We start from the raw sequence: 17,520 nt of genomic DNA on the forward strand, positions 1-17,520 counted from the left end.
ACATGAGGGACTAATATCGCCAAGTGGGTAAATTAGTTTTAATAAAAACTAATGATAAAAACACAACACACACTAAGTGTGTGTGTGTGCGCGTGATCGACCAGGAGCAAGAACAAGGGGTGCTAACCGTAGTTCAACAAAATCTTCAAATTGAAGGGCCAATCGAAGACCAAATTCGGGTTTGAATGTATATTAACGATCACCTAGTCATGGGGATCATAAGGTATGTCACAAAACCTAGATTGGTTAAAGTTGAAATTTGAGACAAGTAGGTTACTTGCAAATAGATTGTTGGAATATAATCCAAAGTTGAAATTGAATGCTTATGTATGCATAATTTCGTTAGTTATGATGAAATTATGAAGAACTTAGTGTAAGGTTAGTTCTAAGTGATGAACAAGTAGATTATCAACTGGGTTTTGATAATATGATAAAGTTTATGATATAATCATGTTTAAAACCATCATGGATGGTAGTATTAGGAAAGATACTTGAACAAATTATGAGTTTAAGTATATGTTCATAGTTGCCATGAAACGGGTTAAGTATGTTATGATGAAATTGGTGATTTTATTCATGTATATGGATGTTTAAAATCATGATATCTACTAGTTGATATGTAGAACTTGATTATATTGGATATTCTGATGAATGCCTAGTAATATGATGAAACGGGTTTCACTTATAGATGAGAACCCTTAGTTCTTGCGAAATGAATAATTAAGTTATCTTTGATAATCTCTTGAACTAGTTAAAGATTTGGAGTTAAATGAGTAGTCCATGGTTTTATAATAATTAAGGAACAAGTTTGGTTAATGAATTTTGAAACGGGTCAAAAAATGTTATAATTGAATTTTAAGCCGAGGGCTTAAAATCTAGAAAATTGTTAATCCGGATGTCGGATTTTAACTCCATGTGATGGAGAATCAAATTACGATCACGTAGGAAGAAACGGATCGTAAATCGGATAAATATGTCGAAAGTTATGCAAGTTACAAGTTGTAACAAGTGAGAAGTATGGAGTTGGGAATCTGCAGCTCAAAAATATCAAACATTTTGTCGAAACAGGGCTGTCGCGTTGTGCGACAACCAAACAAAAGTACCGTCGTGGCACGCGACCATCGTCGCGGCACGCGACAACTTTGGTCGAACCCGTCACGGCACACGACGAGTATAAAGGCTGCAGATTTGTTGTTTGTTCGATATTTGGCCTAGAGAACTTGGTTTGTTACTTTATGAAACTATCAAAACTAATGTTTATGATGGTTTTTAAATGGTAGGTATACTTGAAGGGCCGGATGACGAACAAGCTTCCGCACTATGTTTCGTCGTCATTTTTAAACGACGAACTCATTTACATTATGTTGTATTGTTTTAATTCTGAAAACGTTTTAATAAACCCGTATTTTTAAATGCATGTGTAAACGTAATTACACATTTATGGTCGAAATCTATACGAAAACTGTTAAATAGAAGTAAGGGTCTTACAAGTTGGTAATCAGAGCTCAAGGTTAAAGAGTAAAGTGTTCGGTTCGAGACTTGATCGCGTAATCCGGTAAGTTATATTTATATTAACGGTTTAGCATGTTAAAGTGTTGTAAACAACACATAGAGTTATCGTGTAATATACGTTACCTCAATTGAATTGATAAGGGATGGATATTGTTAACGAATTACATGTTTTAACACGTATAGTAGAAAGCCTTATATTATAATACGAGCATTTATTGATGTTGACGTTACTAATCTTTGTGAGTGTTTTAGTTGAAGGACACTCGCATCTGAAGATGGCGAGACTTTAACAATTTGTGGACATGACTGTAAGTGCATAATGTCTATCACTTCTGTCAATCACACATCGTAGCAAGAAATGGAACAAGACAAGGTTTTTACAAGTTTAGATATAGGGGAGAGTCTATCCGGACGGATGGAGCATAGCCCATCCGGACGGATGGAGCATAGCCCATCCAGACGGATGGAGGTTATGAATGCTCACTTAAGGATTCCCTATAAATAGGACTTTTCATGTTCATTTCACAACTTTTGCCATTTTGTTACTTTAGAGCTTTGGAGTCTAGAGAGAGAAAGTAGCATTCAAGGTGATTCAAGGTGTAAACATTGTCAAATCTCTAATCGAATCATCGTTATATTTTGTTCTTGTGTTCGATCCACACACGTGCACGGATTCCGCACGTCGTACATGCTCTTCGCAATCGTTCGGGAGTCGAATTCGATCCTAAAACGCGTTCACAAGTGGTATTAGAGCAGGAGATCGATTACACGGATCAGAGATACAAGATTTCATGAAATTTCAACTGATTCAGAGCTGAATTTTGTTCAGATTTGTCACATTTCTTCTTCATCTCATTTTCTCACTTTTTAAACTAAAAACACAAATTAACAACGATTTCACGGTTAAAAATTGTTGAATTTTTTATATGTGATGCGCAAATCATAGTTTTACAACCCTACAAATTTACCAGAATTTAATTCGAAATAATTTGTGAGAAATTGATTAAAATATATCCGAAAATATGAAGTGTTTAGCTGCTGTTTATGTTCATCCGGATGGCCATCCGCTCGGATAGGGCCCATCCGGACTAGATCATTCATTCGAAACAAAAACTGAAGCAATACCCCGAAAAAAACTGTGTCAAACGTTATTTCCGAGAGTCTGAAGTATGATAGTGTGTATGAAAGTCATCAACGACCACTGAAGCTAATGAATATAGAAGAACATATGTTCAGCTACCTGAGTCAAAGCAGGCTTGGGTTGCATTATTCAAGTAAGTGAATTGTTTGAATGTGCAGGTGCTCCTAAAGACAGACGAATGTCAAACTGAGGAGAGGAGCAGCCTGGCACGGGAAGCTGCACGTCCCTGCAAATGAAAAACAAGGAGTTTGTTTGTTTTTGTACATAAATAAACCATAAACCTAAAAATAGAAAAATTTAAAATCCAAAAATATGTTTTTATTTTGTTTTGTCAAAAACTGAAAAATGAAAAAAATATTTGTGTTTTTAAATTTGTTAAAAATCAAAAATTTGAAAAAATATGTTGATTGAATATGCCGAAACCCTCACGGCAGATCAAACATGATTATTTCACAATTGAAAATGGTTTTAATATTGTTAAAAATCAATGTGTTGTAAATCATGGGGGTATTTTCTACAAAATAGAGCATGTAAAGCAGAAAATGGATGGCGAGACAAAGCTATCTGCATCGGGTTGTCAAATTTTCCTTAAATGCTTTGAATTTTAAGGGGAGTAAATGTAACACCCCAAAAACCGAATGTTTATATTTTTGTATGTTCTAGAATAAATTATGAAATAAGTAACTAGGCTAATTAACCTAGTTAAGGGAAAGGTAAAAGCTAAGGAAATATGAAAATGGTGCCAATTATGTTTAACTATCAAACATGAGGGACTAAAGGGAGGTAAAATGAAAGATGAGGTTATATGTATGAAATATACACACAAACACACACACGTACGTGTGTTCTGGAAGAGCCAGGAAGCTCCATGAGAGCTCAAGAACCCTAATCAAGAAATCATCAAATTGAAAGGTTAAATGAAGCTTAAACTCTTAACCGAGCACGGATTATTGATCACCTTCACAAGGGGATCGCGAGGTATGTCTTGAAAGTTAGATTTATGATCATGCCCGAAGTGGGTTATGTTGTAAATTTTGAAATTGTATGAAATTGAGTATGAGTATGTGTTAGAATCCTCATTTGGAACATGAATTAGGCATGGTTTGGGTTAATTTGATGTTTATATGTGAAACCCATTTGGTTATGGTGATGATGGCAACTTGAGTGATCACCCATGTCCAATTCTTGCTTAATATTGATGTATTTTGGCATGCATGATAGATTCTTGTAAGAGGAATTGAAAGAAATTTGATACTAGTATGTTTAATGATTATGTAGAAATGATTCATGGTGATTAGGAGGAGGGATTTTGGTGAATTATGTATGAGGTTAGAAGGATATGCATGAATTAGTTGTACATTAAGCTTAGATGTTAGTACGCACACAAGGTGTTCGATGAAATGCCTAAACGACAATAATATGTGAAATCCATACTATACGCTTGAATGATGTGATGAATAGATATGGATTGTTTGATTATATTAGTTTCGACTTAAGAATAGTTATGGAACGAATGAGAATCCTAGAAAAGAGTAAACTTAAATGATATTGGCGTTAACTATGAAGATGTTGTTATGAACAGAATGGTATGTATATGTGTATATGTAACTATTTGATTATGCGACCAAATATGTCCTACAAAATGAGTATGAAGCGTAGATGGCATAATGACTATGGTCTAACATGTTAATTTGTGAATGAATGTGTGTCTAAGTTGGAAATTGAAATGCTTGATGGTTGACTTTATGGAAAGTCAACAATGGTAGGAATGTTGTAAGGTGGATCTCTTATCATAAATGTACGGTTTAGGAAGTCAAAGTGATGCACGGTATATTCATAGCGAGATATGTAATGGCATGTTTATATTATGCGAGTAAAAAGGATCTCATTGTTAATCTATGCTATGAGTCGCAAGAAATCCACTAATGAAAGTAAATTGTTGAGCATAGATTTATCGTGATTGATGCTATGTGTGGCCTTGTTTACTAACAAGGGTATCAATGTATGGTTATGTAAGGATGGATAGCATGTCTACGGGCTCAAGTATGGAGGCTAACGGGTCAAAAGGAAGCATGGAACTTATGCTTGAACTTGGACGCTCAAGGTATGTGACATCCAACTCACTTCCTAGTATGCATAAGAACTTTCTTGTTTATAAATGAGGTGAAGTCATGTAAGGTATGGAATGATTGTTGGTATTGGGATAAGTATTGATCTAGATAGTCGAAGGTACGTTGTGGGATCAAACGGGTCGAATAATTAAGAAATAGTGAGGTAACGGTAATAAAATTGTTAATGGATAAGGACCCGGGATAAGGATTCTTAGTCTAATATGTAAGGAATTGTTTTACGAATGTTTAGGAACAAGTTTCAAGTGAAACGGATGCAAAACGAGCCAGATGTGCAAATTTTCGTATTTAAAATGGGGGCTGAACTGGGCATCACCGTAGCTTACGGTGCCCACCGTAAGCTACGGTGGGTGCTGGGAATTTTATTTCTGCCGTAAGGCAGGTTAAAGCTGCCGTAGGGTTTGGGGGCCACCGTAAGCTACGGTAGCCACCGTAGCTTACGGTGGAGGTCAGATGCAAATGTAAATTTGTGGATTTCTTTCTTTTCCCTTCGAATCCGGGTCCCGTGAACCCATTCCAAGCCTTGTTAAGTCCTTATAATGTTCCTCAACCTTACCGAAAGGCTTGATAAGTTACGGGTGAGTTCGGAACTCATTCTTAAGGTCCGAAACATACCCGAAGAGCATTTAAAGAGCGTTTATGAGGTGTGGGTAAGATCAGGAAGTGGGAGCGAGTATGCGGGGTAATGAACTAAGTAAGTGGGTACGTATGTATAGATTTAACTTCTTCCCAATACGCTTAAGCTAATAAGTAATCATGAATATGAGGTAGTATGTATGTATGAATGTATTAATGTAATTATGTAAGTACATGTACGTGTGAGCGAAGGTATGCACATGTGTAGTTATGATCCGTTTTATGAATGTATGTTTGTATGTAGTTATGTATGCACGTATGTATGCAGGAAGGTATGTTTGTATCTAGTTATGTATGTATGTAGGTATGTATGTGAGTAGGAATGTAAGTACACAGTCATGTATGTAATATATACGTAGTTTCAATACATTTAAGTATTGACGTTATTAACAGTGTGCCTCGAGAATGAAACATAGTGCAGGTACTATATTGAAGTTCGTCAAGGATTAGACGCCCGGATGGAATGACAAGATCTAGAAAGATAACGGGATGAAAAGTATATATGGATAGAACGTAACGAGACTACATGATTAAGAATCTTGTTTGTATATGATGTATTCTAATGCTGTGAATGTATGTGGTGGGTGCATGTTGTACGAAGAACAGATTACCATCATGAGGTGTAGCGGTCAAAGACCGAGTCACAAGATAGATTGTACGGGGATCCTTGATTATGTAAAATGATAGTTATAAGCTATGCTTTTATTTTGTAAATGTGTACAAAAGATACCTATATTGTAAGAAGGTATTTTATAATGAACTTGCAAGTAGGTCAAAAATGTTTTTAACGAAAGAAATTTTATGGTACGAATTTCCGCTGCGTCTTTTCAGTTAAAGCGTGTTAGGGTGTTACAAGTTGGTATCAGAGCCCGGGTTTGAGAGAATCAAGTAGAAGGAGGTATATACTTGAACTCAAACCGGTGTGCTCTCGTGACCAAGGACCCGCACAATCTAAGACTCGATCAAGATCTAAGGGCAGAAGCCAAGGTAAGTATGTGCTTAAGTATGTATTTGAAGATAACTAACAATATGTTATGTGTAAGGTCAGCATGATTGCTTGGAAAGGATGAATTGTAAATGCGGTCTAGCGCCGACACCAAGGTATGTAATATGACATATTGACCGAGGTACGTAGATTTAGCTTATGGGTGCATGAAATGGTATAATTAAGCAAACGAAAGAAAAATTTAAATGAAATATAATAATGACAGAGTAAGGAAGTTTTAAAAATGTTACGCGTGCCGAAACTTAATTCTGCGGACATAAGGTGGCGATTACGCGAAGACACGAAACCAGTATGTGGATTGTGTACCTGTCCAGTACACAAGAAACATATGACGTTCGTGAGACCGTGATAATTGTTACAGGTATGTCCGTTAGAATTAGGTAGTAGGTGGACGTGGGGGTGAAGGGAAATGTAAGACTTTCAGGAATGAAAGTATGAATGATCTGTTGAATCCGCGAGACGGATTCAACACGTGTAAGGAATGAAAGATATTAATGGAATGTTTGAATCCGTGAGACGGATTCAAGGAATGAAAGGTTCGAATGGAATGTTTGAATCCGCAAGACGGATTCAAGGAATGAAATGCAGGAATGACATGCTTGAATCTGCGAGACAGATTCAAATCATAGAAGGAAGAAAATGTATGAATGATAGGTCAGAAACCGCAGGACAGATTTAAAACATATAAAGGATAAAATTTACCAACATCAGAATTGTGTCAATAATTGACCGTAGTTATGTCAAACGAGTTCTATGAGTAAATGTAAAGTAAATGAACAAAGGAATGATCGTAATGGGCACGCAAAGCTAAGTTTTAAAATGAAAGAAAAAAGTTTTAAACCCGTTATGTGTTAAATGTTCTAGAAATCGACTCTTAGGAGTCAGAATGAATGACGGGCTATGACCCAGACAATGGATTAAGTATGAACAAGAAGGGCAAGTTTGTTAAGAATATCAAAATGATGTAATGGATGTCTTTGTAAGTAAGCATGAATGGAAGGAAGTACGAATGTGTACCTCAATGCATCTATGATAAGTAAGAAAATTCAGTTTAACCTTAAAAGGGTCAAACTGCAAAGGCTGACGAAATAAGTAACTAAAAAGAAAGAATCGCGTGTAAGAAACGGAATGTAAGATATGTTATAGCATGTATGCAGGAAATATGTAAAAGAATTATAGGTGACTAATCACCTAGTAGACTCAGTATTTGAGTAAGATATGCTAACCGCCAATTTTGTAGGTGGTGATGTTAGAATTCTTAGAAACCAATTAAATTGGTGGAAGGATGTGCACGAGCGGAAGCACACTACACGAATGAAGGAAATCTGGCCGAGTATGGCGAGTACTCGTGAAGAAACGGATAGATCTGATTTGCGGACTATCGAATTATGCAACGAAATCGAGGTTAGTAAAAGGTGTAATACATGTTGGATAGGTATGAAGTGGTAGGTTGAGAAAGACCTACTAAATGACTGATAGGGTATGTATGTTATGGTATGTAAAGTTTAATTTTTAAAAATTGACATAAGAAGAAAGTATGTCAATAAAAAGTAAATTTCAAAAGTTTGAATGGGAAATTTTGAGTATTTATCACACTTTTGTATGATGAATTTGTACAGCATGTTTACTTAAGTAGATTAAGTAATGCAGGAATTAAGAGTAGTTGTAACATAAGATGAATGGGACAATTTGAAGGTAATGTAAGGGTACGCATCATACAAGCAAATATAGAGACATATAATGATGTTAACTTTGTGGTTAAAGCATGTATAGGTGACTATGAACTAATAGTTTTGTTGTGATAACAAAACAAGAACTAAATGTTATATGATATACATATAGAATGTAATTATAAGAGATGGGATGAAGGTATTAGACCCGTTAAAAACGGATCATATGAATAAAAGTGTTATTACAAGTTCGAATAAGTATGAATATTGACCTGTTACGAACGGGTCAAGGAAATGAGAATGTTATGTGAAAGTATGGTATGGATAGTAAGAGCTTATTAGGAATAAGTCAGTTATATGAATGATTTACGAATCAAGGGTAGATAGTTACCTATCATGATGAGGTACCAGTCAAAGTTAGACATATATGTGTGTGTATAAATTACGAAATAAGGATGTATAGTTGACGAAAATAATAAGAATATGGAGATGAACAAAAAGATATATGATACACATGATGTATTAGTATTGGAATGATGAATAAACCACTAACTAAGAAGTACGTTAGAAGCTAGCACTTTTAGTGAAAGCAACACTAATAAGAACTCCGGGACAAGTTCTGGAAAATAGAAGACTGTCATTGAGGTGGGCTAGTGGTCGTGTTGATGATGCAGGGAGAAAGGATACTAAGTGTATGATGAAAATGAGAAAGGTTTCGGGGACGAAACCTCATTTAAGGGGGGTAGATTTGTAACACCCCAAAAACCGAATGTTTATATTTTTGTATGTTCCTCTAGAATAAATTATGAAATAAGTAACTAGGCTAATTAACCTAGTTAAGGGAAAGGTAAAAGCTAAGGAAATATGAAAATGGTGCCAATTATGTTTAACTATCAAACATGAGGGACTAAAGGGAGGTAAAATGAAAGATGAGGTTATATGTATGAAATATACACACAAACACACACACGTACGTGTGTTCTGGAAGATCCAGGAAGCTCCATGAGAGCTCAAGAACCCTAATCAAGAAATCATCAAATTGAAAGGTTAAATGAAGCTTAAACTCTTAACCGAGCACGGATTATTGATCACCTTCACAAGGGGATCGCGAGGTATGTCTTGAAAGTTAGATTTATGATCATGCCCGAAGTGGGTTATGTTGTAAATTTTGAAATTGTATGAAATTGAGTATGAGTATGTGTTAGAATCCTCATTTGGAACATGAATTAGGCATGGTTTGGGTTAATTTGATGTTTATATGTGAAACCCATTTGGTTATGGTGATGATGACAACTTGAGTGATCACCCATGTCCAATTCTTGCTTAATATTGATGTATTTTGGCATGCATGATAGATTCTTGTTAGAGGAATTGAAAGAAATGTGATACTAGTATGTTTAATGATTATGTAGAAATGATTCATGGTGATTAGGAGGAGGGATTTTGGTGAATTATGTATGAGGTTAGAAGGATATGCATGAATTAGTTGTACATTAAGCTTAGATGTTAGTACGCACACAAGGTGTTCGATGAAATGCCTAAACGACAATAATATGTGAAATCCGTACTATACGCTTGAATGATGTGATGAATATATATGGATTGTTTGATTATATTAGTTTCGACTTAAGAATAGTTATGGAACAAATGAGAATCCTAGAAAAGAGTAAACTTAAATGATATTGGCGTTAACTATGAAGATGTTGTTATGAACGGAATTGTATGTATATGTGTATATGTAACTATTTGATTATGCGACCAAATATGTCCTACAAAATGAGTATGAAGCGTAGATGGCATAATGACTATGGTCTAACATGTTAATTTGTGAATGAATGTGTGTCTAAGTTGGAAATTGAAATGCTTGATGGTTGACTTTATGGAAAGTCAACAATGGTAGGAATGTTGTAAGGTGGATCTCTTATCATAAATGTACGGTTTAGGAAGTCAAAGTGATGCACGGTATATTCATAGCGAGATATGTAATGGCATGTTTATATTATGCGAGTAAAAAGGATCTCATTGTTAATCTATGCTATGAGTCGCAAGAAATCCACTAATGAAAGTAAATTGTTGAGCATAGATTTATCATGATTGATGCTATGTGTGGCCTTGTTTACTAACAAGGGTATCAATGTATGGTTATGTAAGGATGGATAGCATGTCTACGGGCTCAAGTATGGAGGCTAACGGGTCAAAAGGAAGCATGGAACCTATGCTTGAACTTGGACGCTCAAGGTATGTGACATCCAACTCACTTCCTAGTATGCATAAGAACTTTCTTGTTTATAAATGAGGTGAAGTCATGTAAGGTATGGAATGATTGTTGGTATTGGGATAAGTATTGATCTAGATAGTCGAAGGTACGTTGTGGGATCAAACGGGTCGAATAATTAAGAAATAGTGAGGTAACGGTAATAAAATTGTTAATGGATAAGGACCCGGGATAAGGATTCTTAGTCTAATATGTAAGGAATTGTTTTACGAATGTTTAGGAACAAGTTTCAAGTGAAACGGATGCAAAACGAGCCAGATATGCAAATTTTCGTATTTAAAATGGGGGGTGAATTGGGCATCACTGTAGCTTAAGGTGCCCACCGTAAGCTACGGTGGGTGCTGGGAATTTTATTTCTGCCGTAAGGCAGGTTAAAGCTGCCGTATGGTTTTGGGGGCCACCGTAGCTTACGGTGGAGGTCAGATGCAAATGTAAATTTGTGGATTTCTTTCTTTTCCCTTCGAATCCGGGTCCCGTGAACCCATTCCAAGCCTTGTTAAGTCCTTATAATGTTCCTCAACCTTACCGAAAGGCTTGATAAGTTACGGGTGAGTTCGGAACTCATTCTTAAGGTCCGAAACATACCCGAAGAGCATTTAAAGAGCGTTTATGAGGTGTGGGTAAGATCAGGAAGTGGGAGCGAGTATGCTGGGTAATGAACTAAATAAGTGGGTACGTATGTATAGATTTAACTTCTTCCCAATACGCTTAAGCAAATAAGTAATCATGAATATGAGGTAGTATGTATGTATGAATGTATTAATGTAATTATGTAAGTACATGTACGTGTGAGCGAAGGTATGCACATGTGTAGTTATGATCCGTTTTATGAATGTATGTTTGTATGTAGTTATGTATGCAGGAAGGTATGTTTGTATCTAGTTATGTATGTATATAGGTATGTATGTGAGTAGGAATGTAAGTACACAGTCATGTATGTAATATATACGTAGTTTCAATACATTTAAGTATTGACGTTATTAACAGTGTGCCTCGAGAATGAAACATAGTGCAGGTACTATATTGAAGTTCGTCAAGGATTAGACGCCCGGATGGAATGACAAGATCTAGAAAGATAACGGGATGAAAAGTATATATGGATAGAACGTAACGAGACTACATGATTAAGAATCTTGTTTGTATATGATGTATTCTAATGCTGTGAATGTATGTGGTGGGTGCAGGTTGTACGAAGAACATATTACCATCATGAGGTGTAGCGGTCAAAGACCGAGTCACAAGATAGATTGTACGGGGATCCTTGATTATGTAAAATGATAGTTATAAGCTTTGCTTTTATTTTGTAAATGTGTACAAAAGATACCTATATTGTAAGAAGGTATTTTATAATGAACTTGCAAGTAGGTCAAAAATGTTTTTAACGAAAGAAATTTTATGGTACGAATTTCCGCTGCGTCTTTTCAGTTAAAGCGTGTTAGGGTGTTACAGTAAAACTTTTTTAAAATACAAAAACATTAGAAAATTTGAAAAAGCCTAATACATGAGAAAAATCAAAAGAGTTTCGTGTAAAAAGAGGAAATGATAGTACATCAGTAGACAATCACAGTACGCTAAAGAAATGGAAAGTTAAAATGTGATAAATGGTCTCACTGATTCTATTTTATTTTCGACAACCGATGTCTGAAAGCCGAGTGTCAAAATCTAAGTAAGCTGAACATGTTTCTGAAAAATATACAAGTTCATTAATTTGAAACTTGAAGTTTTAAATGAAAAATCAAAAACAGTTTGTGAAATCTCCAAGGTCATTAATTTGGACTTGGATGATTATCTGTGAGGTTTTGGATGCTTAAAATGTCAAATTTATAAAGTCATTTGATAGGGGGAGTAGAGTTGGGTAATCCTGGATGATTACATATTGTTACATTTATGCTTAGAGTCAGGTTTCCGATTCTGGATTATTCAAAAGGCTTTCACTGTCACATATTTGAAATGCTCCAGCTTATGTCTAGAGCTAGGTTTTTGATCCTGAACTTGAATTGTCAAATATTTTACAAATGGTTTGAGATGTGCAGATATTAATCCAGATTACGATCCTGATAGCTGAGGCTAAGGGGGAGTCTGAAGACGAGCTCGACACAAGGGGGAGCTTGTATTTGAAGAACCAGGTGCCGATCCTGAAAAGCATGGAAGCTTAACGAAAGGGGGAGCCTGGAGAAAGAGTCAACCGAAAAGGGGAGCTGATTCAGAACGGAGAATCAAGAGGAGCTTGAAGAGGGAGTCTGTGGTTGCTGAAGATGTCAAAGCCTTTGTGAAAGACTCAGAGAGAGAGAGAGAGAGAGAGAGAGAGAGAGAGAGAGAGTGAGAGAGAGAGAGAGAAGACAGAAAGCTACGAGATGGACTGCAGTAATATCCAAGGGGGAGTCTGTGAGTGCATAATGTCTATCACTTCCGTCAATCGCACATCGTAGCAAGAAATGAACAAGACAAGGTTTTTACAAGTTTATGTCACACCCCAACTGATGGCGGAATCATCGGGGTGCGGCACTAGGCAACCAGATTGCTCAAGAGAATCCATAACAACTATCCATTACCAATATTTTTAAAGGTTCATTCTCCCATACCAACGAACAAATATTCCATAAACAGTTATTACTGATAGCGAGTTCTCAAAAACAAAACAAGTCCGCCAACCTAGATTTTTAATGATGAGTTTCTAGACTTCCTAATTTCCGTTGCAGCAAACATACCATCAACCTGTCACATACGTTAAAATAAAAGTCAATACATAAAGTAAAGGTGAGTACACAAGTTTGCATAGATATAGTATGAAAAGCGTTTACGCATAACCAGCATGTAACACGTAACGGGCGATGCATGTAACTACCAACATTGATACCACCTAACCACGAGACTGTGATGTAGAGTATGCGAGACACATGTTCACCGAAGCGAACACGTGAAGTAAAGTAGTGTGATCCCTAGCAACCCCTGTCACACAGGTGCTGAGTCCAAACTATAGTACTATCGTTGCTAGAGACGGTCTAGTGTAACACTGTATAAGCATAGTAACAAGCATTCAACAAACCACGTATAACATGCGGGAGCGGTTAGCGTTTATAAAGTGCTTACGTTGTGTGTGTTGCGTTTTAATAGAGAACGTATGTAACACCCAAAAGTGCGTTAAACGAAAATGGGCACGAGTATTGTGACAACTGGCACAAAAACGGTAATTTCCGTACACTTTAATTATTATTTAACGACTGCAATTATGTGCTTAAATGTCAACATTGTCTGATTACATACTATACAAGTGAATTCATGCACGTTTTATACTACAAGAATTACTTTATGCATTAATGAACAGCGTTGCGTCAGAAATACTAGTAAACTCACCGGTAAGACACATTGTGTCAACAAAACTGCAGAAAGCAGTCAGACATTAGAATTGGGGCCTAGGTGTAGGTCCAACGACAAGAATACATTAAAACCCAAGAGTGCATACAAGGGTTTATATATAGACTTTCCGGAAGCTGAAATACGCACTAAAAAGCACCCGAAACGCACTTTAAGTGCAGAATTTTACTAAATTCAGCTCTAATCAGCTTTTTAACCTCAAATTATCATGCAAAATTTACGTTTCATCATCCAGAATACTTCCCTAAGTGTCGGGAATTAAAGGTGTCACAAAAGGAGACTTAAAAGACACTAAACAGTGCAATTTAGCACTTTAACGAACCGGTATTTAACTGAACAACCGGACATTATCCGGAACATAAAAATATTACTAGAAGCATTGTTTTAATGTTACTGAGCTAGTTATAGTCCCCGAACACCATAACACCCCTTATAACATAATAACACACAAGTCCCTAAAAGATTACACTTGTAAACTAACTTGTTATTTGAAATTAAGGTTTGAAAGTTGCACTTTACCCCCCCCCTACATGTTCACGGTTCAAAGGGGGTGCCCCCTACCAAAATATTGCCAAGATATTATATGATCTTCTTTGATCTCCTTAGATTTATTTAGATTTAATTTGATATTCCTTGGATCCTATTTGATTTGGTGAGATCTTTATGGATATGATATGATCTTGAAGATTATAAGTATCACGTCACCATCTACACATTTCACTTCTTCCTCCCCCTCCATAAAGCTACGGCTGTGAACCCCCTTACCACCACCACCATTTTCAATCAAGCTCCATCCATTCCAAGTTGGTTACATGATGCAAGAAGGTATTTAAGGAGACTTAGAGCTTGTAGAACTTGAAATACCTTCTTCCTTTGCTTTTATCCAACCATTTTGTCACCCTCAACTTCTAGTAATCTTCCCTAGCCTTGTTGCTAGTGGTGAGCCCTCATAATCTCTTATTACTTCATATATTGATTGGTTAAAAGATATATTATGGTGAAAATTACAAGAACACCAAAGAATATGAACACGAATCTTTCACATAAGCTTAAATACATAAGAATATATGTTGAATATGTTGATTTGCTTCTTGTTGATTTATTATTAGTTTTGGTGATGTTAGACATCATATGGAGCCTACTAGATTGTGATTAAAAACATGATCTAGTGAGTTAAAGTGGTGATCTTGTGAAAGACCAAGATCTTCATACTTTATGTCTTCATGAACTTGAATAATGAAACGGGTTTTCTTATGTAAAAATGGTTTAAACAAAATACAATGCTTGTAAATGGGTTATCACAAAAATAAATTTCTCAAGAAACCAAGATTATTTACAAGACTTACAAAGTCATGGTTTCTAAGTAACCTAAAAATATTTTTAGTATCTAAACAAGACTAGAAACATATTTTTAACAAGAAAAATACAAGAGAAATATTTTTAGAAAAAATCATCTTACAAGTTGTAAACGACTAAATTTTTTAGTAAAGTGATTTACAAACAAATAACCATGTTTTTAAGGGTAACTAAACCTACTAAATAACATGGTAAGTTACTACGAGTTTTTACAAGAACTTCAAGCTCATGATATAGTGTAATTTACATGATTTTGACTTGTAGTAAGACTTGAATGAGTTGTTGATTATTGTGACGATTTTAAAAGAAAATAAACACATGTTTTGAAAACATGGGAAACCTCCATTTTTAGGGGAAACTCTGTCAAAATTTCTATAAAATTTTGACACTTAGAAAAATATAAGTTTTGAGAAACTTATTCCCTAAAAATGTATCTAAAAACATTTACCAAGGTTTCCCTAATTTTTGTGTTAAGAAATGATGATTTCTTCAAGGTTAAAATTGATATTAAGTATGTATATTTTTTTTTGAGAAAAATATATATATTATTTGATCACCAAATTTTGTGCTAAGGGTATGTAGTATGTATTATACATGATAGTGTATTAGGACTCGGAAATACACTAAATACTCCTAAGGAGTGAAAATACAAAAATACACATACAACATGCTTAGACACATACAAGAAAATAAATTTATGAAAAATATATTTCTTCATAGAATAAATAACTTGGACAAGTTATAAACATGAAATGAAGCTTTAGACAAAATACATAATTCGGGTGCAAAATACAAGATACTTATATTTATTGTTGAGAGAATAATATAAGTAAGACACATAGTTAAAAATATAAACTATTTTTAACACAAGAACACATATACAAGATATAGTGACTTGTACTTGTGCGATACAAGTCTAGTGACTAACGATAAGAAAACACGTTTAGGTCACGACGCTAGATAGGCAAATCCGGTGAAGTTTACGACGCAAGGAACGCAAAGTTGTGAGTTCATGCTCCCCATTTTCTCTTAACTGTTTTCAGTTTTATAACTTCGGGGGTGAAATACATGAAATCGAAGCAATTGGATGTCCAATTCGGGCCTATATGACATGACCGATCAATAGAAATACTCCAACACTCCACTATTCCATACATCACACTAGATAGATATCATATTCATGGAATACAAATATTATAATGTTTACAAATGGTATGATGAATACAAAAACAAGAAGCACTCTTGGTGACAACTAGTACCAAGTATGATGCGTTTGAGGAATGATACGAGAAATCATGTCACGAATAGGGTACCATAAGCACCATTAATCGTGTACATACTAAGACCGCAGAACAAAAGGTTAGATCTAATGGGTGACCGGGCAGCCACACTCTTGGGGAAAGCTAGTACCAAGTAGTGCTTTTGTGTCTCTGTCATGAATCGACAACTAGAAAAATGCCTATGGTTTGGTGACTTCCTATGTCGTGTCACATGTTAATGGCCTTGCAACCCATTAACAACCCTGATACATACAAAAATACTTTATAGTTCATACCACAAGAATACTTTATTTGTACGAGGTTCGTACACAAGAATACTTTATTTGGTTCATACCACAAGAATACTTTATTTATACAAGAATACTTTATTTGTACGAGGTTCGTACACAAGAATACTTTATTTGGTTCATACCACAAGAATACCTTATTTTTACAAGACACATATCACGCTTTCATATAAAGTATACTAGCGTGAAATACAAAAATTGCATGAATTCACACCAACATTATGTTGACGTTTTTCCAAAACTCACATGTATTTCAGGTAACTAAAGTGGATGTGCGCGCGGTCTTACTCATGCTCCTGGATGTTGTTTATGTTTATCTTTAAATAAAGTTGTAAACTTTCAGACAATACGTCGTTTCGTGATGTAAACGCTTAAACCTATGTTTTCAGTAATGTAATGTTTTGGGTATTTGAAGTTATTTTTACAAGCATGTAGTATGTTTACCTTTCATATGCAATGAGAACCTTTCATGATCACACCTCGTGCTTCCGCCTAAGAAAGGGGTGTGACAGATTGGTATCAGAGCTGCGATTGTAGTGAACCAGGATTCCTTCTCGAGTCTAGTCTACAATCTCTAGGATCCTTTCACGAAAACAATTTTTCAAAAAGTTTTTCATTGCATAAAACTTTCCGCGATATCCACTACCTGAAACTATTTACAAAGAGACAAGAAAAGACACTACGAGACTTAGGGTGCACTGGAGTAGCTCTTATCTGTGATTAAGAATTACTTGCAATTATGTGTGATAATTGATATATATACTAGAAGTAGAATGCCACAGGTATACGTGACTTTACCTGAAAGCAATGGCCTATCTGAAGGAAGAAATACGAGGATGAAACGAACTGTGCG

Source organism: Helianthus annuus, chromosome 11 (assembly GCF_002127325.2).
Source record: "Helianthus annuus cultivar XRQ/B chromosome 11, HanXRQr2.0-SUNRISE, whole genome shotgun sequence".
Taxonomy (NCBI): domain Eukaryota; kingdom Viridiplantae; phylum Streptophyta; class Magnoliopsida; order Asterales; family Asteraceae; genus Helianthus; species Helianthus annuus.